The sequence below is a fragment of the Mirounga angustirostris genome, unplaced genomic scaffold (genome assembly GCF_029215605.1).
Source record: "Mirounga angustirostris isolate CCGP_5_RB_7025 unplaced genomic scaffold, mMirAng1.0.hap1 SCAF_7, whole genome shotgun sequence".
Lineage (NCBI taxonomy): Eukaryota > Metazoa > Chordata > Mammalia > Carnivora > Phocidae > Mirounga > Mirounga angustirostris.
The window spans coordinates 54,765,647-54,793,024 of NW_026991715.1; the positions used below are offsets into that span (position 1 = coordinate 54,765,647).

Genomic DNA, 27,378 nt, shown 5'->3' on the forward strand with positions numbered 1-27,378 from the left:
TGAATTGAAGGTCATTCCAGTAAATAATATCAGAAGAGTCATGGTGAGTCAGCAAGCCAGAGGCAGATCTACTTATCTTGACTCCATAACACTGATTTTTGTTCATCCTGAAATTCCTGGAAGAATATTCTCTCACATTCTTTATTCCTTGAAGATTTCCACATTTCACTGGAGGTTATTACATCTTGGTACTGGAGACAGTGGCTTCCCTTTTAATTTGAGAGAGTGGCACTTTTTTATGTGGTCTACCTGGAGCTCTGCTCTCAACAAAGATGGAAGCAGGGAGGAGGTGGGCATTGAGGAGACGTTTAAGAAAAAGCAACAGTGCTAAGAGAAGCAAAGGGTAGGGAGTTGGGGGTAAGATACCAGGAAGGCAGGATGGGAGATACATGGACTGATTTCTAACCTCTCTCTGTTCATACAAGAAGATTTTGTTGTAACATTCCTCCAGAGTGGGATTTTATTGGATCACCTGGCTCTCTCTGAATTTTTGATAACAAAAGGAGACTTGGAATCTTAGAATTAAACATTGTAATGATGGAACATAATTGTCTTAATATATACGTAGTTGTATTGCTGAGTTCTTCATGTGTATAATATGTTTGGCAAATACTGATTTGGTCTTGTCTTCCTGTAGTCGGCAGGCATAGAAGGGTTTCTGTATGCAGCTGGTAGATAAGGCAATATGTTCTAAAGAAAGGAATGGTCTGCCTTGTCACTCCCTGAATTAGTGCTCTACCTCAGAAGAGGTAACCAGATACCTGGTAGCAAGACCCCAGGTAGGGCCCTTCTGGATGGCTCTGGGGCCCTTATTTAATTTATAAACCCAAATTCCTCCCATTTTGTTATAAAAAGTAACCTGTCAGCCCACAGCATGGTGGTCAGAAAATATTAATTGGTGATGAGACCTATTTACATGTAAAATAGTTCATTGAACTCACATGATTTATTTTTTTAAGTTCCTAAGTATCACCAAGACATGACATAGTTAAAGTCAAGTTTAATTTTTCATTGTTTAGATTGTCCATGCTGAGTATGCGTATTTACCTCATATTGACATATACACTAAATAGGTCTTATTAAAACAGCAACAGCTACTAACTTGCATAGATTAAATAGATGTGGGAAAAAATAAATAAAGAGATGTGGGTTTCATTTAGGAAAGTGCTTGATGCCTATGTCAAGTTTCTGGAAAGCAGGAGTGAATATAATTACTTGAGCCCCGGAACAGCTGCTAGGGTGTTGGGGTTATCTCTCCCCTCGTGACCCATTTAAAGGAAGGAAATGAATTGGAGATGTGACTGAGCAGTTTGCTTTCCCAACCCTCAGAGCTAATATATCTCTTGTGGATGGAGCTGTAACTGGAATTAAAATTTTTTCCTACTTTCTTTTGGGGGAAATGTCCTTAGAATATATGTTAGGGTTTTGTTTTTTTGTTTTTTGGCTTTCTGTTCATAGATGAAGTACGCCTGATATACCTCCTCCTAGCTAAGCAAATATACACATGCATATGATAAAGCTTTATTTTGTCTATCTCTGGGAATGACAGCATATTCTGTTAGGTAAGCCTTAGAATGGGTAGCTAATGCCAGAAAATATGACCCTCTGGCAAGCAAGAATGGTAAGAATTAACACATAATAAACAAGGATAGCCGTCTGTGGAAGGAACCTATCTTAAAAGTATAACTCAAGGGTGTATTTTTGGGAGAGGGGTGTGAAGAACTGTTTTGTATCTTAATTGTGGTGGTGGTTACACAACTCTATTTGTCAAAACTCCTAGAACTCAAATGAATTTTACAGTATGTAAATTAAAAATAAGTTTAAAAATAAAAAGAAACATACCCCAAAATCGTACTCTCCACATTATTATAAAAAGAGTAACTGGGGATATTTGAGAAATATCAGTCAAGGCAAGCAGACTCCACCCTCTCTTTGGAATGAATACAATAATATGCATATGGTATATGAAGAAGGGAACTCAGTTGTAAGCATTTGATGATCCTAATTATTGCTCTTCCGAAGGGGAGACTTTAAATATGGCAGATATACCAGCTTTTTTTGTTTTTAGTTTTATATGTTTTCTATTCAGCATGAATGTTATGGGGGCAGGGATAGTGCTTTAAATTACACTTCAAGGTCTAATTTTTGGCCATGATTGCATATTCAGTAAATAATCTTCTGTTACTTCTCCAATATTTTTGAAATATATGTCTACCATCGGTGGACAGGATCATTCTGGTCATTAGGAAAGATATTTTTCCCCCTTTTAAATCAATAGATTGGTATTGACATGCAGGTCCACAGATAACTCTTGTGAATGAATCATTTCCTCTAAGAGTGATTAACTGAGTGCTTTTATGAAATGGAACACTAGAATGTCCAAACCCACAGACTAAATAATGGCAGCCCCACCAGGCGCTGCTATCCCGTGAAGTCTACCTGAGCAGTCAGCTGCCTTCTTTCTTTGATACCTTTCACTGGGTATGTGAGCCAGACTGTCCCAAGATTGTACAGGGCAGGAGGTAGAGAGACTCTTGCCTACTGGAGGCTTTATGGAGACATACAGGTGAAACTTTCCTTTCTATCAGAGCTGGAAGAAAATTCCTCACTTCTCTGGTATTTATCACATTTGTCTGTTTGACTCATTGACAAGTTCCTGTGTTGCTAGTCACCTTTCTCTGTGGGTAGGTATCTTATATTTCTAACAATCTGGTTAGAAAGTCAGAAACTTGTCTGGTGCGTTACCTATTGTTGGGATCCAATAATTGTGTGGAAATTGATTTAACAAGTCCCATGTTTTAGCTTGCTCTTGCTCCCTGATCCCTGTTCCTACCTGAAAGAAGGAATAACTGGTTGACATGCCCTGTCCCAGTCCATCCCAGACCAACCTCACATCAGTAAACTGCCAAGAACAACTCTGGTGAGGAAGGTGGTTTAGCTAAGGTGTAGCAATGCTTAGGATTTTGCTTTTCAGAAAGCATGGCCCCCTTTGCTTCATGTGGGTGCAGGATCCTTAGCCAGTGTGTGCTGTATTCCTTTGACCTGAAAGGTGGAATTCAGTCCTGTTACACTGAAATAATATGAGTGAATGTGGGAGGGCTCTGGAAATGCCCAGTGATCAAATGCCACCGAGCCTCTGAGGGGGTGTGTCACCCTAGAGTAGAACATGCCCACGTTCTAGCAAACAATATCCCAGGAAGGCAGGCCACCACAATTTCTCTCAGTCACTCCATAACTGCAAGTTCCCCCATGATCTGCTGGGCAAATGTCCATTGGTTTTGTGGAATTGCCCACCCTAATGGGCAAAGGGATCTGTGACCTTACCCTTTGTTTTTATTTTTATGTAGAGAAAATTCCTGCTCTATTTTTGTCTTCTGATGAGTGATGACTTTTCATCCTGGATACCAGTTTTCCCCTCACACTTTTTAAGTTTAAGATCTTCTGTTTCATGTTGATTTTTCTACTGATTCTACTCACTAAAAGCATTCTTGGAAAATACATATACTTATATGTATTTATTTCCTCATGTTCTTGTACCCCTAGCCTGTTTCTGGAAGGAAATACAAGAATCTGATAAGACTGGTTGCCTCTGAGGAGGCAGACTGTATGGCTGGTGGAGGAAGGCTTGGGAGTCCAGCAGTTGAGTTACCCATTCAGGATGGACCATTGCCATCTTAATCTATAGATGTGGGAAGGTACCCTTTGGGTGTGGAGTTCCCTGGGTGGAGAGGAAACTTTTAATTGTATACCCTTTCAACTTATACTTTAGCACACTGTGACTGACTTAGCTGCTCAAATATTTGCACTGAAAAAGTAAAATTCATATTGGCTTTCAAACAGCAAACGTTCAGACAGAATTAGACTTGGGGTCCCCTTCCTTTTGAGTGCTGAAGAATTCTCTGGAAGCATTCCTTTGGACTCCTCAAGTTTTCTGCCCAAGGTCTTTTGATGCCCCTGGCAAAGTTAATCCTGGTTTAGACTTTGGGCATGCAGCTTTACGACCCAGGGAAGTAAGTATAAGCAACCACAAAGACTCAGCCTTGAAGAAACCTCCTCAAAGGCATTCATTCAGGAAACGCCTTCAAGTGCTTTCTCTGTGCCTGCACTGTGTGGGAGCCAGAGGACAATGTCTAATTAACCAAGTGCTAACTTCAAGGAACTCGCCGTCTGGGAGAAGAAACTGTGACAAACAGATGTGGGGAAAAGTATTCTAGGAGCTACAATAGAGGATTCTTGAACTGGCAGGTTGATTTGCTGGATATGAGAGATCAAGAAGCAGAATGACATTTCTTTGACATAAAATATTTTCTTTCAAGATATTTCTTAATTTCCTTTTTTTATCATTAAAACTTCCATTAGAATAACAAGAAACAGATGAAGGAATATCCATGGATGTGAGAGAAGTGAGGAAAACTACCTTTTTCCCCAACCAGTGACCCAGTCTACACTAGCCATGTATCCTAGAGAACAGAGGAAGACTTTGGTGATTTGAAAAGTGGGCTGACCTTTGATGAACTGCATTAAGAAAACCAGGTATATCTAAAGACAAAAATACATTCAACCTTGGAAGTTCAGATTAAATGAGTCTGATGTGAAGATTCACAGTAATTACAGAATCACACACTGCAAATACGACTAATCCAATTTCTCCACCCTACCCATCCCTGAGTTTTTCCTTGGCTCCTTCCCCCATGGTGAGAAGGAACTTTGGGACGCTAAGGATGAGGCCCTTGGATTATCAGGTCCTCCCCCAGGTAATTAAGTTGCTTAAAACTTCTTCCAGGGTAAAAGTCCAATCCTATTTATGCCACTGCACAATCATAAAATGTCAAAGGACAAGCATGCTCCAGCCCTCAGACAGAATTAGTCCCTCCTTCATCTGGGCTCCCACAATCTGTGCCCACACCCATCACGCTGATTCCTCCCGGAACGCTGCAACAACTTGCTTCCCCACATCACTGTGATTCCCTTGAGGTCCAGACTAATTCCTAAACTTCTCCGAGTCTTCACGGCCTTGTACAGTGACTGGTACTTACTAACAGTTTTAAGTGAGACATTTTCAAATTGCAATAGTTTTCTAGTCGTAAAATGAGCTTATTCTGTTCATTAGTGCTAACTAGTAGATAAAAGTACCAGAAAAGTCTGTGGAGTTCTTTCCTTATACCCTTTTCTTTCTACTTCCCTTCTAACAAATAGACAATGCTTTTTTGTTGTTGTTTAAGATTAGTCATCAAAAGGAACATAATTTATTTTCAGATGTGATTCATCTTGCTTATTAGTCACAAATGTATTTTATATTCTAATCTGTTCTAATGATCTGCTAAGTGTTGTGTTTAGAGAGTGCAATGCTCACATTCCCAAGCAGGAGCACATTCATATTAGAATCCATAACTTCAAATCTAACTCGTCTCTTTTCCATATCTCAAGTGTTTATTACGTTAACATGTAATAATACTCCAAGATTTGTAATTGCCTCAACATGTCTCGTTCTGGCATTTTTCTTTGTCAGTTTCTCCCTTTAATATGTTCTCTCCCATAAACCCTCAATACTAACTTTATGTAAAAAATAAGGAAGGAGTGGAAGGAGGGAGGGAGGGAACCAAGAAGTCAACTTGCCAATACCTTCCACAAAGACCATGCATTGTTGGGTGGGTGCTAGAAAATCTTGTTCACTGTTTCTTAGAAATGGCTATTAGCTTCTCTCTTTGTTTCCATTCCCAGAGCTAGGACTGTAGTCTGGGTGCCCACTCACTCCTACATTACTTTCAACAGTTTCCACCCACTCTTCCAGAACTTTTTCCTCCTTCCTGAATACCAGCATCAAATTCATCTTCTAAAAAGTCGTCACTTTTTCTAAGACAGCTCTCTCTTGAGGAACTGACAACAATAGTGTATAGATATTGCTATGCATAGAGTGTAGAGCTTGCTAATTGCTGCTCCCATATCCATTCTTCCTTCTGCCATTAGAAACAGAACCCTGATTTTGCTTATGGTGGCAATGTGCCCAGCCAAAGTTCTAACCTTTTCAGACATCCCTTCAGTTAAGGGTTGTCTAGTACCACAGTTCTGGCCAGTGAGATGTAAGCAGCTAGGGCTAGGGATTTTTGAGAAAGCTCTTGCATTCCCAACACAGAAACCACCTGCTTTATCTTTTCCTTTTTTAATTCTTTCCTGGAATGTGGGATATGAGGTTGGAGGTGGAGCAGTCATATTGCAACCATGAAACAAGGTTAATGACAATGCTTCCCACAAAGTATAGTAGAGGGGAAGAGGGCAGTTGTCAGTATGAAACTTCGGTTACCCTCTTGGTGCTGGTCTTCATGTTATTTGACAAAACAAATCCTTTACTTTGTTAAGAAAATGTATTCAGAGTTCTATGGCTTACAACTAAACAGAATCCCTACCTAATACACAGGGCAATGTAAACTTCACTACCCGACTTTCAAAGCAAATGTGAACTCCTCTCCCTGACTTTTAGGTCCTTTAATAAAACAGATCCAACTCAGTTCCCCTTCACACTAAAATCCTCTCAATCCCAATGAGACCAGGCTTTCACTATTCTCTCTATGTGGAACAAACTGATTTCTACCGCCTGGCTTTTGTTTAGACTGGTCAGCCATCCAGGAATATTCTTTCCATTGATCCATCCCATTGTTCCAGGCTTCCTCCTGGAAACTTTTCCACCCTACCCTTATGCCCAGTTATCTTTCTCCTCTTTCTTTCTCTCTCTTTTTTTTAAGATGTATTTATTTAAGAGAGAGAGAGTGCCTGTAGTGGAGGGGGGGAGGGGCAAAGGGAGAAGGAGAGAGAGAATCTCAAGCAGACTCCCCACTGAGCACTGAGCCCCACTCAGGACTCTATCTCAGGACCCTGAGATCATGACCTGAGCCAAAAATAAGAGTCAGACACTTAACCATCTGAGCCACCCAGGTGCCCCTCCCTTCTTTCAAATCCTATTGTATCACCCCACTGAGCCCTGGGTTAAATACAGAGATTTTTTTTTTTTTTTTTTTTTTTTTTGGTCTTTACTGCACTCTGGTTCTTTCATGTTTAGGTTTTGTTTTCCCATAAGCTTCTTTCAGCCTGGGATTCATACCCTTCTGTTTCCCATTGTGCCTTGCATGGTACTAATTGCCATGAAGTTACTCAATACAGAGCTGTTGCCTGGTTAAGATTCTTTTACTGTGCACTGCTGTACCTGCTTTTTAAAGCACATTTGTTTGTGGCTTTCAGAGGACATGTGAATTTAGGTTGTATTTCCATCTAGTAAGTTAATGTTACTATAGATTGCCAGTTCAGATTCAGTATCATTTGCCAGTTGGAGATATTTGCAGTAGCAAACATCATCATTGTGGATTATTAGTTCCTATGAGAATTATGTTGAAGTCACACATTGTTGATAGAGCATTTGCTAACATTGGAGATCAACCCCTAGGCCCTTAATCTGGGTTTTCAGCATCAAGAGAATGTGAGATTAGGACTCTTTGGAGCCCATTTCTCCCTGTCTCAGAAGCACTACAAAGGCCAGTTAAAAGACTCAGCTTGGGTGCAAGGCCACAGATGTGCTGTCAGGTTCCTGTGCTGAGCTGGGGCTAGGCTGCCACAGTGGGCCAAACCAGCCCAATACTCTCCACAGAGAGTGGCATTCCTCGTGTTCTGCTGAAGGCAACGAAAGAAAGGAGGGAGAAGAGGGGAAAATACCACCTTTGATTAAACCTCTGGGGGTTTAGTTACTCTCCTATGAAATGGAAATAATCACTGGACTTATATGGTGGACAGTTCTGTGTTCTTCCTTAGACACTTCAATTGTGAAAAATGAAAAGGACATCAGCACAAGGAGGGGGTTCCAACTTCAGAAATGAAGGTTACTGTAATTTTCTTTTTTTTTTCTTAAAGATTTTATTTATTTTAGAGAGAGAGCATGGGGGTGGGGAGGGGCAGAGGGAGAGGGAGAGAGAGTCCCAAGAAGACTCTATGTTGAGCCCCATGTGGGGCTCCATGCTGGGCTCCATGTGGGGCTCAGTCCTGCGACCCTGAGATGACAACCCAAGCTGAAACCAAGAGTTGGACGTTCAAGAAATCAGGAGTCGGTCTTTTAACTGACTGTGCCACCCAGTCACCCCTAATTTCTCAATTTTCTATATTTTTCTTCAAGGAGATATCACCACATTAATATCCTTGCTTTCTTCCCCTTTGTCTCAAACATACACACATATATGTGCATACACCGACAAGCCATGTAAAGCTATCTCTTATCTAATTTGTTATATTCTCTGTATCTATTACATTAAGAAATGTAGGCATTATGGAACAGAGTATGGAGGTTCCTCAAGAAATTAAAAATAGAACTACATATGATCAGCAATATCACTTCTGGGTATATATCCAAAGGAAATGCAACTATTATTGAAGAGATACCTGCATTCCCATGTTTACTGCAGTATTATTCACAATAGTCAAGAGGTGGAAACAACCCAAGTGTCTGTCAATGGATGAATAAATCAAGAAAATGTATGTAATGGAATATTATTCAGCCTTAAAAAAAGAAGGAATTCTGGCATCTGTGACAATAAGAATAGACTTTGAGGGCATTCTGATAATTGAAATAAACCAGACACGGAAGGATAAATACTGCATGGCATCACTTATGTATGGAATCTAAAAAAAAAAAAAAAAAAAAAGTTGAACTCATAGAAACAGTGTAGAGAAGTAGTTGCCAGAGGTTTGGGTGTGGGGGAAACGGAGGCTGATAAAAGGGTATACAATTTCAGTTATACGATGAAAAATCTGAGGATCTCATGTAAAACATGGTGACTATAGTTGATAACACTGTACTATATATTTGAAATTTGCTAAAAGAGTAGAACTTAAATGTTCTCACCAAAAAAAAAAAAAAGGTGGTAAATATGTGGGGTGATGGATGTGTTAATTAACTAGCTGGAGGGGATCTTTTCACAATGTATGTCTAGAAAGTCATCACGTTGTTTAAATATCTTACAATTTTATTTGCCAATTATACCTCAGAACAGCTGGAAAAAAATGAGGAAGTCTCTTCCAAGATATGTCCTCCTAATACCTTAAAACATCAGCAGAAGTGTGTCTTATGGAGTAACAATCCCTAGTCTAAGAAATTGCGATGACTTTGTTATTTGGTATATTAATCTCTTTTTTAAAAAAAATTTAATTAGCAAAACAAAACTGATGGGGAACATGAAATATCATTTCTTTGGGGCCAGACCTTGGGGCAAATGCCCATAGGACCCATTTATAAGTGTCTGTGAGTTGCTTTGGGGCACTCCGAGGAGTCTCAGTGTTGCTTGGTAAAAACTCCTCCTGGCAGTTTTGATGGGAAAGGACAGAGTCCAAGCTTATGAGCAACAACACTGAGGCTTGAAGGACTCAAAGGATTCCTTGGGGCCTCAAGGGCTCAGGAGTGATTGCCAGGCTGCCTCCACAAACTGAGCACTGATACATTTATTGCTCACCTCAGGCAAGGAACATGGGGGTAAGGAGAGAAGGGATTCTCCTGCAAAGATGTATATGACACAGTGCCTTTCCTCAGGGAGCTTGCCACCTAGTTAAGGAAATGACCTAGAGATTGTAGGATCACAGACTGTCTGAATTGGAGGGGACCTAAAAGGTCTAAAATGTAAGCCACATTATAAGTCTCTTAACCATTCAGGGTCTTGTTTTCCACATTTATGAAACAGAGCTGATACTCCCTACCTTAGTAGTGAATTGAATGAGATAATGTATCTTGTAGAGTGCCTGCACATAGTAAGTGTAGTTCAATCTGTTTTTAGTATTATCATTATTACAAGTCAGCAAATTATGTTCAGTAATGATGCTGATGATAGGATATTGCTTTAGAGTGGGGCACTCAATTAATAGTGGGTGAAAGGGAAATAGGGAGGGGGCATGCTGGCATACTGAGGATAAGGCATGTCCTGTGAGTCCGCTTCTGGTTACAGTGATTGATCTGGGCTGTCCAGTGAGGGTCTCCTATGGTTCATCAGTCTATGGAAACTGGGCTCAGGGGACACAGTGACACTAATTGTCCTGAACAAGAAGCAGGCATCTAATCACAGCCCTGCCACTAGCCCTGAGTACTAACAGAACTTACCATAAGCAAAGAAGCAGAGTAGGACTCTACAGTAATGATGCCCTGACTATTCTAAAGTTACATAATCTCACATCCTCCAGCTCTTTCACGGCCCCACGCTTTATTTTCCAGTGGCAGTCAGAAAAAATCTTTGCCGTTCATTTATTTGTTCTCTGTCTTACTCCACTAGACCACAAGCTCCATGAGACCAGGTCCTTGCCTGTTCTATTCACAGTTGTACCCACCAAGAGGAGTACCCTGTGCATAGCAGGTTAGCACATGGGAATCACTTGGGAACCTTTAAATGTACAGTATCCACCCACCACCATGACTAAACACAATGCCATGCCTAGACCCCCTCCCCAGATCTAAATTATATCAGGATCTCTGGGTGTGGGGACCAAGCATTGGTGTATTTTAAGAGCTCTGTAGGTGATTCTCACAGCCATCCAAGATTAAGAACTACTTCAGGGAGGCATGTGATAAAACTCTGTTGTCTATCAATGGCAGAACCTCTACAATAAGGGAAAGGTGATTGGGCCTAGGGTGGTAGAGGAAGGATTCTGATGGAAGAAGCCCTGTGACATGCAGTCATCCTTCCCTTTCTTCCACACAATCAGGCTACTAGGGATGAGGTATAGGGGTGATAAGATTCTTCTCTATGACAAGGCTGAGTTGATGAGGCACAACTCATGCAATGGCCATTTTAGGGTTCAGGTAATCCACAAATGGAAACATCCTGGGCAGGTCATGCTGTACCTGATGGTGGTGGGGTACCACCAGTGCATCATTTGAGTGCATATGAGTCTCAGACTAGAGAAGCTTCCCCACCCCTTTATCTCCTCCCAAGGCCCTGCCAAGCCACCTGCTAAGAAGCTAGGCTGCAGATTTGGTACCTCATAGGGTTGGCTCTTCTCGGCTCTTCTAACCTGCAAAGCTTGACAATGCGGAAGAGAGTACAAGAAAGTTTTCTCCCTGCATGACTGATACTTGTGAAAGGTTGAGCTGTGGGATTTTTTTTTTTTTTCTCACTTCTCTCTTGGAAATCACCTCCATATGCTGATTGGACTGTAGGATAAGACTTCTTCTTTACATTGAGAAAGCATTTCCCATTATATTTAGGAAGCAGTGTGGAGCTGCTGTTTTTTCAGCTTCCTTAGTGGCTTTTAATGCTGTTTGTCAAGCTTGATTGTCCTTGAAAAAAAAAATCTTTTCATTTTCAAACAATAAGTGACTAAATGCAAAATCTTCACTTGTACATTGGTTGATGGTTCACACCTTTTAGAATATCTTGCTCGTATTTTCAGAAAGAAACAGCTGATACTATTGACATTTAATTCCATCAAATGCCTCATCCAATTCCCCCTCTCCCAGATAGGATACACAGACTATTGGAAAATATTCAATGACACTAATCCAAATGTCTATATTAAGTGTGGAGGAAAGGTAGAGTATGTGTTTAATATCCCGGAAGCTGAGCTAATGGCATTGAAATGGCTGCTCTTAAGAAAGCCATTGTGGCAGGAAAAGGTGACTATTTTAGGTGCTGTTGATATCTGCAGTGGGCCCGGGGGCTTTGAAATTGGGGTTGAACAAACAGATTTTTTTGTCCCTGGGTCAGGGTGAGTTTTACACAATGGAATTTGCTATAAATCAATGAGAGTATGAGTAAAATAATAGCTGTCATTAACCAAGGACTCAGCATATGCAAGGCTTTGGATTATCTCATTCAATCACTACTATTACTATCCCTACTTTACAGAAAAGGAATTTGAGACACAATAAGTATAAATTATTTGTCTAAGGTCACATAGCCTGAAAGTAGCAGCTCTTAGCCAGGTATTGGTAAACTTTTACTTAAAGGGTCAAAGAGCAAATATTGTTGGCTTTGTGAGACCTGCAGTCTCTGTTGCAACTATTCAACCCTGTCGTTGTACCTAAAGCAGCCATAGTAGCGGTGTCAACAAATGGGAGTGGCTGTGTTCCAATAAAACTTTATATACAAAAACAGGTGGTGGGCTGGATTTGGCCTGGGGGCCATAGTTTGCCAACTCCTGCTCTTAGCCATGACACTGAGCTCTCTCTTGAGGCCTGTGTCTGGACTCTTGTTTTAATAACCCTCTTTCAAGATCTTTTACATTTACATATGGGCTATTGCAAACGCTAATCAAGCCTACTTATACAATGGCCTACTGGTCAAATAATTGAGGTTTTGGACGAATCATAATCCTCAATGCCAGCAGCACTCTAAATGTTATGATAGAAAAGAGCTTTTAGATGAGCAGGGTTATAAACCACACAAGGACTCTTCAGAGGAAAGCCTCCAAGTGCATCTTAGCTCTCAGGAGTTTGGAAGCTGGCATGGTAGAAGAGAAGTTAGGTTCTTGCAACACCCACTCTGTGCCAGGCACTGTGCAGGGGCTCTTCATGCTCTGCCCTTCCTGAGAGGGTCTTTATATACTACTCCTTCCATGCAAGCTTCACAGTGGCACTCAAAAGCATACAGCACCAACCCGATGAAAGACCTGAAGGAGATGGAGCATTATATAACTTAATCCTCACATCAATCCTGCAAGGCCATTATTCCATTTTATAGATGAGAAATAGAAGCTCAGAGGGAAGTCACTTTCTTGAGGCCAAAGAGCAAATAACTGGCTGAGTTGGCATTTCATCCCAGATGTACCCACTTTCCTTGCCTGTACACCTGTTAGGCCACGCTGCCCCTTTGTAGTGCACCGCACACCTCTCACCTTGCTTCATAACTCAATCACAAACTCACTTAAGTTTGGAAAGTCAGTTACATTTGATAGTCTATTTACTTCTGGTCTGTAGAAAAGAGAATAGGAAACCTTGGTGTACCCTCCTTGCTTCTCATAGTCACTGTCATAACCAAACAAGGTAGAGCATCTAAAGGATACTTGCAAAGCGTGAAACACACTATGGATGTGCAGCAATGCCATCTGTCAGGGAACTGGTCATAGCTGTGGTGAGGCAGGCCCCTTCACCCCCTCACCGCATTGCTGGCCACTGAAAGTATTCCCCTGCACCCAGGGGACCCTGGCCACTGAATCATTCAGATTGCCCAAGTCTGGGAAGGAATTGGCCCCCCAAAATCCCCTGAAATCAACCCAAAGCTCAGGAACTAGGAAAAGGTTACAGAATAGTCATCTACTTTCTGGTCACATAAGTGACTCTTAAGCACACACGTTAGTGTCCTTGCTGTTCCTCCTCACACTGCATTCACCCTACTTCTATCCTCTAGTTTCACAGTGGCTTTTTTCTCCTCAGGATGTGGGTAAATCCAGCCATATCTTCTAGACTGATCTTCTGCCCAGTTGTTTCAACAACATGGTAGGGAAAGATTGTACCAGCTTCATTCAAAGCCTGAAGTTCCAATTCATTGGGAAGAGGGCTTTGATGCGTCTTTGCCTTAAACCTGTAACCTTTTAAAGCCCTTGCCTAAAAAAAAAAAAAAAAAAACTAGAAAAGTTTGAATAATTTGATTATATAAGGAAAAAAAGTCCTGTATGTCAAAAATCACATAAAGTTGGGGCATCTGGGTGACTCAGTCTGCCTTCGATTCATGTCATGATCCCAGAATCCTGGGATCAAGCCCCACATCAGGCTGCTTGCTCAGCAGGGAGCCTGCTTCTCCCTCTCCTCACCCCGCCACTCATATTCTCACTCAAATAAATAAGTAAAATCTTATTTAAAAAATTAAAAATGAAATGGCAGACTGGAAAAATAATTACAACATATGACAGAGAAACAGTATCATTTGATATCTAAGAGCTTCCACAGATCACAAATGTGACTACTTAAAGTGGAAAATTGGGCAAAAGCCATCAAAAGGGAATGCAAATGAACAGTTCTAAAGACAGATCTAAAAAAAAAAAATTGTTTTTGTTTTTTTTTTTGGCTAGTTTCAAGTAACACCAGACATCCAATTCTCATGGACTCGCCAGTAATGGAATTGTTTTGACAAAACATACAGGATCATATCTGCCATTCCTAAGTTGTGTGTGTGCCCATGGGTGTGTGTAATCTCTGTATAAGCCCACACCTGCCTGAGACAGTTTAGATGATGGAAGAGAATGGTACCAGAAACAAGGATTGGACTGAGTTTCAGATTTAAAATTTATGAAAACACCATATACAAATACAACCAAGATTTCAAATCTGAGAATTTGGACAAAGGGAGAAAGAAATACGTATATATTTAGGGAGGAAGATAGAAGCAGCCTCACAAACTCTTGTTTTGCTACGATATCTGGAATGAAGTATACAAGGCCCTAGGCTCATCTAAGGCTACAATCACACAGGAAGAAAATCCATTCATGAAACTAAATCGTCCTAATGCAAATAGCATTTCATGAGGAGAGACTACAACCAAAGTGTGAAGGATATTTTCCAAATCAATGTAAAAGTGTGAAGAAATAGCTGGATCTAAATTGAGTGAGAATTGTGTGACAAATTGATGAGGTGGTGAGGAAAAGCTAGTTAAGATACTGACAGGCTTACTCTGAGAATCTGAATGCTACAAGACTGAATCTGGAAGATTCTGGCTAAAGACTATTTCCTTGGAAGGGTTAGCCAAAGAAAGAATTCTTTGACGGGCTTCGCCATAGGTTATTGTCTGTTTTGGGGAGCTTTTTGACTTTGAGTGTTCGGGAATAACTTGGTTTTAGTTGATCAGTCTGTCTCTGTCTTTCTCCCCCTCTCCCCTTCTCCCCCACTCTCCATTACTAGCAACAGGCTGATACTGTTAGATTATTAACCTTCTCTGGCTTTCTAATAAAAAGGGTACATTTGATAGATAGCATCATTTAATGCAGTATTTGGGAAATAACCCCTTCAAGTTTTCATCTTCATTTGTGCTGATTGAAGAAATGCTGGAGCTAACTTAACATGGAACTATTTGATTGAGTGAATAATGTATTGAGTAAATAACAAAACACCTTTCTACTTACTGTCTGGTAAGAGGTAACTCATGTGAATTCCATTTAAAAACACAGTATGAGCAAATTTGATCTAGAGTTTAGAGAATTGTCTATAATTTCTGAAACCTTTGGTTTTTCAGAATAAAAGGCTATTGTGTAGGCTATCGTGTAGGGGATTGATAGGAAATTCAACATGAGGGGATAATGCCTCTGCCTGAGAACTTTTTTTTTTTTTTTTTTTAAGAGAGGGAGGGAGAGAGAGAGAGAGAAAAGGTCCATGTCCAGCACAGAGCCCGACATGGGGGTCCATGAGATCATGACCTGAGCTGAAATCAAGAGCCACATGCTCAACCAACTGAGCCACAGAGGTGCCCCTCTGCCTGGGCACTTTTTAGGGAGAATCAAGCAAGCCACACTTTAAGAGTGTCGCTTGGTAGATCTTATTCTAAAAGAAATGAGTCCTAGGCCAATTCACTTCTTGTGAACTTCATAAGAAGAAAGACTATATGGGATATTCAAGGAAAGAATGAGCACCACATGTGGACACTCTAAAACTGACAGGTGAATCCGCTCTCTGGGTGCTATCTAGGCTGCTGGCAAACAACAGGCATAATATAAAGCCCAGAGAATGTTGTTGTTAGCAGAAGAACAAGATAAGTCATGGACACAGTTCAGATAAGCTGGCTATTGATCAAGATGAACTAAAAGACAAAATGAGTTAACAACACAATTAGATGAAGGTGAGCAACTCTACACAATTTATTTTTAATGACCTTTAAGTAATATGAATTCATTACCATCATAAAATTTAATACTGAAATGCTTAAAGAAGAAAATGAAAATAATAATACCACCACCAAGAGTAACTGTTAATATTTTGGTTTGTTTCTTTCAAGTCTTTTACATGAATGAATGTTTTCTTTTCCAACACTATTTACTGTACATCTCTATACAATATGCAGATAACACTGCAGTAGACAACTTTATACATAAATCTTGGTTGACTATAATTTCCTTAGATTAGAGTCTCTAGAAAAAGAATTATTGAGTCAAAGGATATGAATTTTCAGGTCTTAGTACATATTGCTAAATTGATTTCCAGAAAGGTCACTCAAATTTATGCATAAACTACTCATTTCCTTCAATGCATCTTTTTACCTGCTGTGGATCCTTTCATTTTCCACCTGAAATTAAGTAAACTCCTAAACTTGACCCAACATTTTTGTAATAGAAATGAAAAATAATTCCAGGTTTATTGAGAGAATTACTTTGTGATATTGTGGTAACTTACATGGAGATAATTCTCAAGTTGTAAAAAAAAAAAAACTTTTATACTCATTATTACATTTAGTTCCCACAAAACCCCATGAGATGAAGAGAATTCATTGTAGAATGTTTCAAGCATGGGAGAGGATTTCAGGCATCATCTTGTTCAGATTGTATGAATGTTTCCATGTGACAGAGGCAAAGGGAGAATATGAGTCTTAAAGTTCTAGAGCCCAAGTGGCTATAATCTCAGTTCATATATTACTTCCTACTGGATGACCTTGACTCTATACTGGCTCCTGTAAGCCTTCCAACTTCCTCCCCTCCTGTACTTTTTTATCAGTCCATTGGAAGTATACCACTCAGTCTTTCCCTATATTAAGGGATTTGTGAATAACTGGAAATCTAGACACAGATTCCTAAGCAGAGACAGAGCAATTTGGAAACAAGCATTTTATCTGTGATGTGTATGATGACTTAGAAAAGAAGCATATGGATGAAAATGAGCCAGTGGAGTTGAGGTAATCAGGTCTGAACTTGGAGTGAACTTGATAAACCAAAGTGGTCAAGGGAAACTTAGTAAGAACAAGTCTAAGGCTCCAGGCTCGACGTATTTCACCACCAGACTGTTCTGACCATGAAGATTGCTGAATGCCAGAGTATGCTGACACAAGGGGAATCATTTCCATGGATAAGTCTCACCTGCTCATGTGACTTAGGTAGCACAGGTGAATTCTGTCAACGGACAGGACGAATCTTCAGTGAAAACTGCCAAGTCTTCTTCTACCCCAAAGACTTGGACACTCTTTGCAGATTATCATCTGGTTAATGCGCTGCAGGATTATAATATATTGCTTAGAAGTTAAAACACCATTCTGCTGATGTTTGGCTCTCCAGCGGTCCATCGTGGCCTCTGGTCAGCTGTTGCCTCATTTTATTTAGAAACATCTCAGTAGTATTTCCATTTTGGGGGCGTGTAATTTTAATTCAAAGAAACCATTTCTTAAAATGCTTGACATTTAAGAAAATCTGGCACTGTATTGCCACCACTGAAGCCAAGTACCACATGTGTAGAGAGTAGCATGGCTTAGCGTATTATGTGCGCCAAATTTTCCTTAAAATTAACATTTGTGCCATATGTTGGTACCCTAAACTCAATACTCCTTTGGCTGATGAAAATGCAAAAGGAAAACATTCTCAGACTAAGTCCTGTTCTCTTTCTTTGTATATCCTTTTACGTAGACACTAGCAGTGAATTCCTTTGGGCGTGAAAATGAGCACCTGCTCTGTAATTCTTGGTGAGAGGTCAAGCACCCAAAGGCTTGGAGGCAGGAAGACCTGGTGTTGGCAGGCAAGGGTGCCTGAAGGCAGCATATCTGCAAGGTAGTCCTATGTTCTCTGTTGATTATCCAGCTCCTCACGATGTCTTGGGCTCCAGCCTCCTCATTTCCCATCACAGTGTTCGAGAGGGCTGAGTAGACAGGAGGCAGCCAGAAATCTCTCATGGAATTTAGAGAGAGTGTAACACCAGAACTTTACAAAATGCCCAGGCAACCTAAGGTGACAAGTGACCTACATTCATACATCCCCCTTTGTGGGTCTTAGGTGTTGTGTCTTCTGGCCTTTGAGGCTCCATCCCCTCTGAGTTCCCTCCTCTGTTTCTACCTATCCCTGTCACATGTAGCCTCCATGATGCAAAGAAGAGGTAACAGTCTTAATGCCCGTGGGCCACGCATCTGCACCATTATGGGTTTGCAATATACTTTGTCTATATGATTTATCACTATGCTCCCTGATACCTTGTGTGGCTCAGGCAGAGTCTGCGGCTCTCCTTGACACAGAAGACACAGGCTTTGCTTATAAATATTGATCCTAAATCTGTACCAAAGGGTAGGATGAAAGGGTAAAGTCTTGTTACACCAAAAACACCAGAGATTTAAACTACAGTGGGAATTTGGGGCCCTTAAACATATGGCTTTATTCCACTGAGGTATTAAATAAGAATTGTTTGTACTTGATGCTTAGGTAGGCTTTTGCATCTGTACCATGAAGCATACACAGTATTTAAGGGGAATGTTTGAAAATCCTACCTCTAGTAGGACCTAAGAAAGTCTGGAAATCTACCTTCAGGAAAAGAAAAAGTTTATTACATAAATATTCAAACTATAAAAGTAGAGAGAATAATACAGTGAATCCCCATGTGAATCTCACACCAAGTTTCAATGACAACAAATCTTATTTCATCTAAACCCCACCTTCTCCCCTACCTCCTAAGTAGGATGATTTTTAAGTAGATCCACGACATCATATTATTTCATCTATAAATATATTTTAGGATGTATCCCTTAAACATAGGATTTTTTCTTAAAACACAGCCACAGTGCTATATGTAATATCTAAAACATCATTAGTTTCCTTAGTCATTAAATATCCAGTTAGTATTCAAATTTCCTAAGAAAATCCAACTTTTTTGCCTCAGAATGAAAACCATTATTGGAATTTTGTCTGCTTACTATTGAACTAGCTAATTTCCCACCTTCAGCTATCATAGAATTTAGAAGTTTGGAAGGAAAGATTTCTTTGGGAAATGATAATTAAAGAGGAGGAAAAACTATTTGGACTTCCTTCTTGGGGAGCCAGTGATTGTTAAGATTGAAAACATTGATACATACTATCCAGCCCCACTGTGGTTCTTTTGTGGGCACTGAGGCATGGAAAAGAAAACCAACTTCCTTGAATTCATATAGTTAATCACAAATTAATTGCTTTTGAAATTGAAGAAGTTCTATTTAAAGTATTGCCTTTTTAAATTACTATAGAAGGACCTATGTTTTCAGTGTTTTGTACGTGGGTTTAGGATCTGCGTGGCTGCTTTAATGTCTTAGAGCTATGTGATCTAGTTCAGTACTCACTAGCCGTGCATGATGTGGCTTTTGAGCACATGAAATATGGCTAATCCAAATGCAGACATGCTGTACGTGTAGAAGCACACTGGATTTAAAAAATTTAGTTAAAAAAAAAGTAAAGTACCTTACTAATAATAATTCTGTTGGTTACATGTCTCAATATTTTGATTTATTGGGTTAAATAAAATAGGTTATTCAAATTAATTTCATCTGGGTTTTTTATTCTTTTTTAAATATAGCTACTTGCAAATATAAAATTACATTTGTGACTTGCATTATATTATGTTTTTAGGGGACAACGTTGGTTTAGAGATTGTGTTGTCGATGCAGGGACTACATTAATTCATTATACAACCAAGCCAGGAGAGGGCTAGGGACAGTCATCTCTCTCACCCTCTCTTTCTGGTAAGCCCAGACACTAAAGCATCCTACAGTAAATCTTATCTTTTTGAAATATTTATAGAAAAATAGATTTTCCAACTTACCCTGTGGCTTGGTCGAATACAAGTAGGTGAGTTCTACAAATAGGAGAGTCTTACATCCACTGGTACAAGTATTTGAAACAAAGAACTGGGAACACACCACTGGGCCATCCAAACCCAGGTCTACTTTCTAAATAGCTCTCGGATCTTGATCTTTCTTCTCATGATGACCTCCCAGCTCTCTCCAGGGTCCACAGGAGCACCAAGCACCAACTCACCTGAGCTTCTGCCTTTGTCTCGTACTTGGCCTTCCGCATCACTCTTACTCCACTCAGCAAGCACATAGGACCATCATTCCCCTGCTTTAAGGCCTCCAGCTGTTTCCCATTGATTCCAGGATGAGGTTCAAAATCTGAACATGGCCCACAAGCCCAACAGTCTGACCCTGTCCATTTCTCCAGCTGCATTTTGCTCATGTTCCCCAAACTCTCTGCATTTTACTCACATTGGCGTTCTCTCAGTTCCTCATCCATGCTGTGCTCCCCCTCCCTCCAGAACCTCTGTACATGCCATTCCCATTGCCTAGGACACTCTTCTCCTCCCTCTGCCATCTTTGTCCATGGTTGGCATGTGTCTCATTCAGATCGCAGCTCGAGTGTTCTTTCCTCAGCACCTCCTGACCAGGGCAGATAAACCAATTTTGACACAGCGTATATCAGAGTAGTCATTTTACATTTATGTGTGTGATTATGCACTTAACATCTGACTCCCTTTGTAAACTGTTTGCTCTGTAAGGGCAGTGATCCTATTTACATTCACTGCTATATCCCAGCACAGTGCTTGGCACAAAATAGGCCCTCAATTTACATGAAGGAAAAAGGACAAAAGGCAAGGTGGTTGAACCAACAAGAATCCTGCCTCTTCTTCCTTTACTAGAAGGGAAGAGGATACATCCTTCATAACCATTCCTTCACAGCTCACTGACATAGTCCTGGACAGACCTCCTAAGTGCCCAAGTATATGGATTACCAAATTCTCTGGGTTCTGTTTTCATTGTCCATGCAGATTCCAGCTATTTCTCACCACCTGCACTGCCCCTACCCTGGCCCATACCACAACAGGCTTCTTCTAGGGACTTTGGCTTATTTTTTTGGTAAAGATTTATTTATTTATTTTTAGAGAGAGAGGGCCGGGGAAGGGGCAGAAGGAGAGAGAAAGAATCCCAAGCAGACTCCCCATTAAGCCCAGAACCCGACGTGGGGCTGGATCTCATGACCCTGAGATCATGACCTGAGCAGAAATCATGAGTCAGACTCTTAACCTACTGAGCCACCCAGGCGCCCCCAGAAACTTTGGCTTTTACTCTAAAATCAGTGGAAAATCACTTCCTAATAGCGTCCTAGATCTTCTCCTCATTTCCAAACTTTGGATCCCTTTAGCTTACTCTCAACACAATAGTCAAATTGATTCTATTAAAATGTAAGTCAGATCTTGTCACTCCCCTGCCTAAAATTTTCCCGCCATCTTTTATTTTAGAATAAAAGCCAAAGTAGGGATGCATGGGTGGCTCAGTCGGTTAAGCATCTGCCTGCAGCTCAGGTCATGATCCCAGGGTCCTGGGATGGAACCCTGCATTAGGCTCCCTGCTCAGCGGGGAGCCTGCTTCTCCCTCTCCCTCTCTCTCTCCCTCTGGGTGCTCTCTCTCTCTCTCTCTCTCAAATAAATAAATAAATCTTAAAAAAAAACAAAAGAAAAAAGAAAAGCCAAAGTCCACCCAGTGGCATCCAAGGCTATCCATGATACACTTACCGCCCCCCGCCCCGAGAGCATACCCTACCACACCCTCCATTGCTTACTCCACCCCAACCCCACTGGCCTTTGGTTGTTTCCCACACACAGAAAGCAGTCTCCCACTTGCAGATCTTGGCACTTGCTTCTCTTTCTACCTGGAGAGCTCTTCCTCAGATATCTACATGGTTCTCTCTTTTGCTTCCTTCAAGTTTTTGTGCAGTACAACCTTTTCATTGAGGCCACCCTAACCCTGCCCCCCTCAGCACTCGTACTCCCTATTCACTCTCTTTTCCTGCTTTGTAATGCTCCATACCTTTTAATATGTAACGTATTTATTTTATTTAGTGTCTGTTTCCGTCCACTAGAATGCAGGCTCCATAAGCACAGAGATGTTTGTCTTTTGTTTCCTGATATATCCCCAGTGCCTAAAACAGTATCTGCTGGAATCGGTTAATAGACATTTGTTGAATGAAAAACCAAGACTCAGCCCATGCTGAGAAATAGGCAGGCTTGAAATCAGCCATCTAGTCTGAACGTTCAGAAGTGGCCTTTGTTGTCAGCAGGCTGACTTGGCTCTACCTTGGAGCTGGTTCAGGAATCTTAGAGGTTCCCTAAGCCTGGATCATCTGTCCAGTTTCCCAGTGTCATTCTGGTAACTGTCTATGAGGCCCAAGGAAATGGTTTGGTTCCAGAGAGCATCTAAATGTCTCCTCCCAACATCCTCTCCTCCTCCCCCTCCTTCATCGCACATAAATACACCACATAACCCCCTCACTTTCCAAGGACACAACTCAGGCTATTTCCAAAACTGAGATTCTGATCCAAAACAGTAGCACAGTGCACCTCCATGTGCACAGGAAGAGACAGAAGACCTCTGAGCAATTTCCTGGCCCTACATTTTTCCATTCCAGTAAATGAGGCCTTCTTTAGCTCAGGAATCTCTCTCTGAAACAAGCCAATGCCTTAATGCTGCCTGCCATTTGTCACTGCCCGGGCTTGTTTCTTTGTTCTCTTATTTTCTATTTTAAGTGATCAGTGCCTGGGTCCCTTATGTCAAAAAATTTTTGACTTCTAGCTCTACCAGGTGTTGACCACTAGTTAAGGCACATATAATGCTAATGGAGAGTTCCCTTCCTAAATAGCCATTTTATTTAATAATACATAATACTTCAGTTGCACTCTCTGTCTTCAAAGAGTTTTGCAAACTATATACTCATTAGGCTGAGCAGCACTTGAGTTTCTGCTCTATGGCTCAGAAACCAGCAAGGTTAAATAATTTGCTTAGATTCTAGCTAGCTGTGCTTCAGGTAAAGCACTTTGCTTTTTTAATGGATAAGGAAATATAACCAATAAAAATGTTATTCTTTAGCAAATGACTTAATAAATTAGTTTTCAGTTCTTTCCGTGTGCTTTTTAAAGCCATGTTTGTAACTTGCTGCCTTACTGTCCTGGCTTCTCTTTGCCTCCAGCTACCATTTCATGGTCCTCTTCTCCCTTCTCCCCATCCCTCCTCTTCCTCCTTTTTTATTTATTTTTTTAAGATTTTATTTATTTGTGAGAGAGAGAATGAGAGACAAGAGAACATGAGAGGGAGGAGGGTCAGAGGGAGGAGACTCCCTGCTGAGCAGGGAGCCTGATGTGGGACTCGATCCCGGGACTCCAGGATCATGACCTGAGCCGAAGGCAGTCGCTTAACCAACTGAGCCACCCAGGCGCCCCTCTTCCTCCTTTTTTAAAAAATACTTTATTTATTTATTTATTTGAGAGAGAGAGTGTAGGAGCAGGGGGGAGAGCAGAGGGGAGGGAGAGGGAGAGGCAGGCTCCCTGTGAAGCATCACAAATGCGGGCTCTTTCCCAGGACCCCGGGATCATGACCTGAGCCGAAGGCAGACGCTTAACAACTGAGCCACCCAGGCTCCCCCGTCCTCTTCCTCCTTTTCTCACCTTTATCCTCTCCTGGTTTCTAGGGGTACTCTAGCTGCCAAGGGAAACCTCCCATATCCCCAGCCTAAAAGTAATCCTTATCCCTGCCCCTCTGGGGTCCATTTTCAGGTGATAAGCATATTGTTATTCATGGATGGGGAAGGCTTGAGGTCAGGTTCCTAGGGAGTGGTGAAAATCAAGAATAAGTATATTTTTCTGGCCTATCGATTTTATGTAGTGGTGAGTGATTTAAAACATTTTACATGCAAACAAATGTGGATATATTATGGAGCAGAATGCAAACCTATACGCACGCACCCAGGACTGGTTAAAGTCTGAAATTGCACCTGTGGTAGACCACTTGGGATTTTTTTTCTCTCCCATTAGGGGTACTTGGATTAGAAAAGTCTGAGAAGAACTAACATAGCATAGCCTTTCGTCTGGGCTCCAGGAGATGAAATATTGGGATTGATTTTCTAAGGGCTGGTAGAATCAGTCTTGTTATTTTGTTTCTTTGAGCAAGATGTTTTTTTTTTCTAGAGATTGTCTTGAAAGTAATAGAGGGAAACTGGGACATCCTTTCCCCTGGACTTTGAACATCCACCAGGCAGCAGCCTTGCCATACTAAGGGCAGAGTGGCCCTTTTCTCATTATATAGCAAATAAAAGCAATAAGCAAAGAAACCTGTTTTACTTGAAACTATGATTAAAAACAAAAATCTGGCATGTGTTCAAAGATGAAACTTCTATTACATAATGATTTCATGCCAAGTGTGGTAAAGACCTTTACAGAGAGTAGAAATTGGTACAATAAAGTAAAGGCTGAGTCACATTAACTTTGATTTGACTCTAACCTGTTCATACCCAGGTGCATGTGCACACTTCCTTCTTAAGCCCCAGGGACACTTTATTTGGAGAGAAGGTACAGCACCACGTATGTGACAATGTGCTTATAGAACGCACCTGCTGTAGGAGAGTAGAGAGCCCAGGAGACCAAGTCACAAAACTCAGCTTGGAGTTCCAACTCTACCACCTACTGACTTTCCTAAGCATCCATTTTCTCAGCTATAATAACACTTTACCGACCAAATGTTTCTAGCTCTCCTTCTGCACATATAGTTGGATTGCATTTCTCTCTTCCCTTTATATGTAGGCATGGCCTTGAGACTTGCTTTGGCCAACAAAATGTGAGCATATGTGACACGTGTCATTTCCTTGTGGAATCTTTGAGAAGTAGTTCATGATTTTGCATAATTTTCTATCCCCCTGCCATAGCAACCTGAAACATTTCCAGTAATAGCTATTCTGTCAGCCTCAGGTCTAAAGTTAAGATGACCTGGAACAAAGCTACAGTTGAACCATGTAATGGAAATAAGATATAAATCCTTGTTTTCTTTCTTTTTTCCTTTTTCTTTTTTTTTAAGCAATGGCAATTTGAAGGTTGTTTGTTATTAAAGCATAGGCTAGTATACCCTGACTAATATACTCCTTCATGGATCTGGAGAAAGATTAGAATGTGATACATGATAGGTAGTCTGCTTGGCACATAGCTGGTGCTAAGTAAATGCTAGCTCTTTTGACCTTCACCAAATTTCTCTGCCTTGTGATCCTTCTCAGCCCTTCCTGATCAGTCCTAAGCTGTGCTACTCTGTAGAGAGTGATTTTTAATTAAGAAAGAATGAAAATGAACTTTAAGACTTCTTAATTCCCTAATATGCTCTCAAAAGTGAGAGAGCCTGAGTGGATTAGAGTGGGGAATTCCCAGGATGGGAAGAGAACCTCCTATCTGAAATTTATAAAAGAGAAAGGAGCTAGGGGTCTTATCAAAGAAATCAGTGAGAAAATAAAAGCAATGAACTCTGAAAATATCCAACCACAGATATCCGCCACCCTGCCGCTTCATGCTACGATTCTGGAGCTGGAATCAGGGCACAGACATCTCCTGGGATTCCAGTTTTGACTCCTCTTTACTAGGTTATCTGTCCTGGAGTGAAGTAGAGTCCTTGATTTACACAGTACCAGCTTTCCTGACATGTCAGCGAGAATGATGAAACTGGTCAGACCTCAAGCTTTTAGCGTTTTCCTCCTTGGTTTCTTAAGGGGCCTCTCCCTTCCTCCACCCGATCCAGACTGTAGCTTCATGGGTCTGAGAGGGAAAGCCAGCCAGGGCCACTGCTGCCGCCTGGGCCAAAACCAGATCACTTAGAGTTAATCACGTCACAATCCATTCACTGAGGCCATCGACCTAATACCTTTTTAGGGTATTTAAATCCACTTTAAAAGAAAAAAGTTTCTACGTAAGATTACTCTAGAAAGCCATGTCTTTGAGCTTTACTAAAAGAGTAAATCATCCCTGATCAAGTTAGAAGGCATTCATAAGGGCTGTGGGCCTCCAAATTGTTGAACATTTTGAAAAGAGGGGAAGGAAAGAGGATTGGAATATAGATGAGACAGAGCTATATAAGGCCTCCAGAAATTAGAATTAGAGGCAAGCTGGACAACTCTCTTTCAGAACCTCCAGTGGGAGAAGAGAGATACAGAAAATGGGAAGGGTGGCAAGGAGAACAAAGATTTGTATTAAGCATCTACGGAGGGACAGGTACTGTGCCAGCATGGAGGGATGGTAGCAAGAAGACAGTCATGGCCCTGACTTTCTCAAAGGGAATAGACATCATTGCTATTTTGCATGGGTTCATTGCAGAACTTTACCATCCCGGCCCATCCCAACCACTAGATGCCAAAGGTGCCCCCTACTCATTCTGATAACCAAAAGGTATCCTCCCTGTTTTCAAATGTCTCAGTGTGGGGACCTGACTGCCTCCAGCTGAGAACTACTGAACTTGAGTAATGGTAGTTGCTGAAGGTGACAGAACCAAGCACTCAAAGGTACATAAGGGACCCCAGTGAGGGTAGAAGGAGTGAGAGGGAAGTCCACCCTGAGACGCCCTTCCTCTCCCTGAGATGGCACTTGCTATCTACATATTTCCCCAAGGAAGACAAAAGATGATAGAAGAAAGGGAAACACACTTACTGAGCACCCAATATGACCAGGTAAAGTACTAAGAATGTTCAGGTGTATTCTATCACAGAGAGGCTGAGCTATATATGACAAGGAGCATAAACTTGGAAGTCAGGAAGCCCAGGGCTTGAATTCTAGGTCTTCTGCTTATCATCTGTGACAAGGTACTTAATCGCTGAGTCCCAGTTTCCTCAGTTGGAAAATGGCGATTAAAAAAAATAATTAACCCACCTCACAGGGTTATTAGGAAATTTCACAAAATAAGAAATATAAACCACTTGATACTAAAAAAGGCACTCAATAAATAGTAGCTACCCTTTACTAGTATTTGGGCTTCCTAACAATGCTGGTAAGAAGATATTCTCATAGCTGTAAAGAGGAAGGAAGAAGACCTAAGACAAGATGAGGGCTGGGAGCTAGAAAAATAATTAGGCAAATAAATAATTCTCATTTCAAGTTCCTTGATTTTTACTCCAGGCTCCTTCATGGACCTTCTGAGAGAGAATCCCAGCAGTTGCTTTGGCCCTAAAAATGGGCCTCCAGGAGCCCAGTTATTGGTCATTGACCAGACCACTGGGATGGGGAAAGGGGACATTCTGGGTCAAACACGAGTGATGGAGACAAGCTAGAGTTTGCAGAGATGTACAACCTACTGCTGGGGAGTCCTAGAGCCACACCTTATTGAGGTGGCTGAAGGGACTTATGGGGTTATGAAGAAGGTGTGTTGGAGGCCTGGGGCTTGATAACCTAGGTTTACATACTTCAAAGAGCTGATACTTGAAAGACTGGATTATTTTGTGAGGTCCCAGTGGGCAGAAACAGGGCCAATGGATGGAGGTGGCAGGGAAGCATTCATCTCCATTTAGTGCAACCGTTAAATTTGCTGGCAACTTCTGAAAGGCTCCAACTGGATTTTATTCACTTTAGCGTCCATGGCATCAGCCCAGATCCTCACCCACATGGACAGCAACGGAGTGGTAGCTGCTAGGATTATTACTGGCTGGTCTTAA

At 41.2% G+C, this 27,378-nt stretch overlaps 1 protein-coding gene across 6 annotated transcripts in view; it reads right to left on the minus strand.

Moving 5' to 3' along the window:
* ZNF366 (zinc finger protein 366) overlaps positions 1 to 27,378 on the minus strand; it is a 69,202-nt gene that overhangs the window by 26,103 nt on the left and 15,721 nt on the right. The window contains exon 2 of one of the 6 annotated variants that reach the window (XM_064596226.1): positions 17,011 to 17,141. The exons of 3 other annotated variants lie outside the window; for them this stretch is intronic. The gene's annotated coding sequence lies outside the window, so the exon portion shown is untranslated. Of the gene's footprint in view, positions 1 to 17,010; positions 17,142 to 19,699; positions 26,652 to 27,378 lie in introns of those variants that run through there. 2 more of the 6 variants (XM_064596225.1, XM_045896279.3) reach the window with 2 other exon arrangements.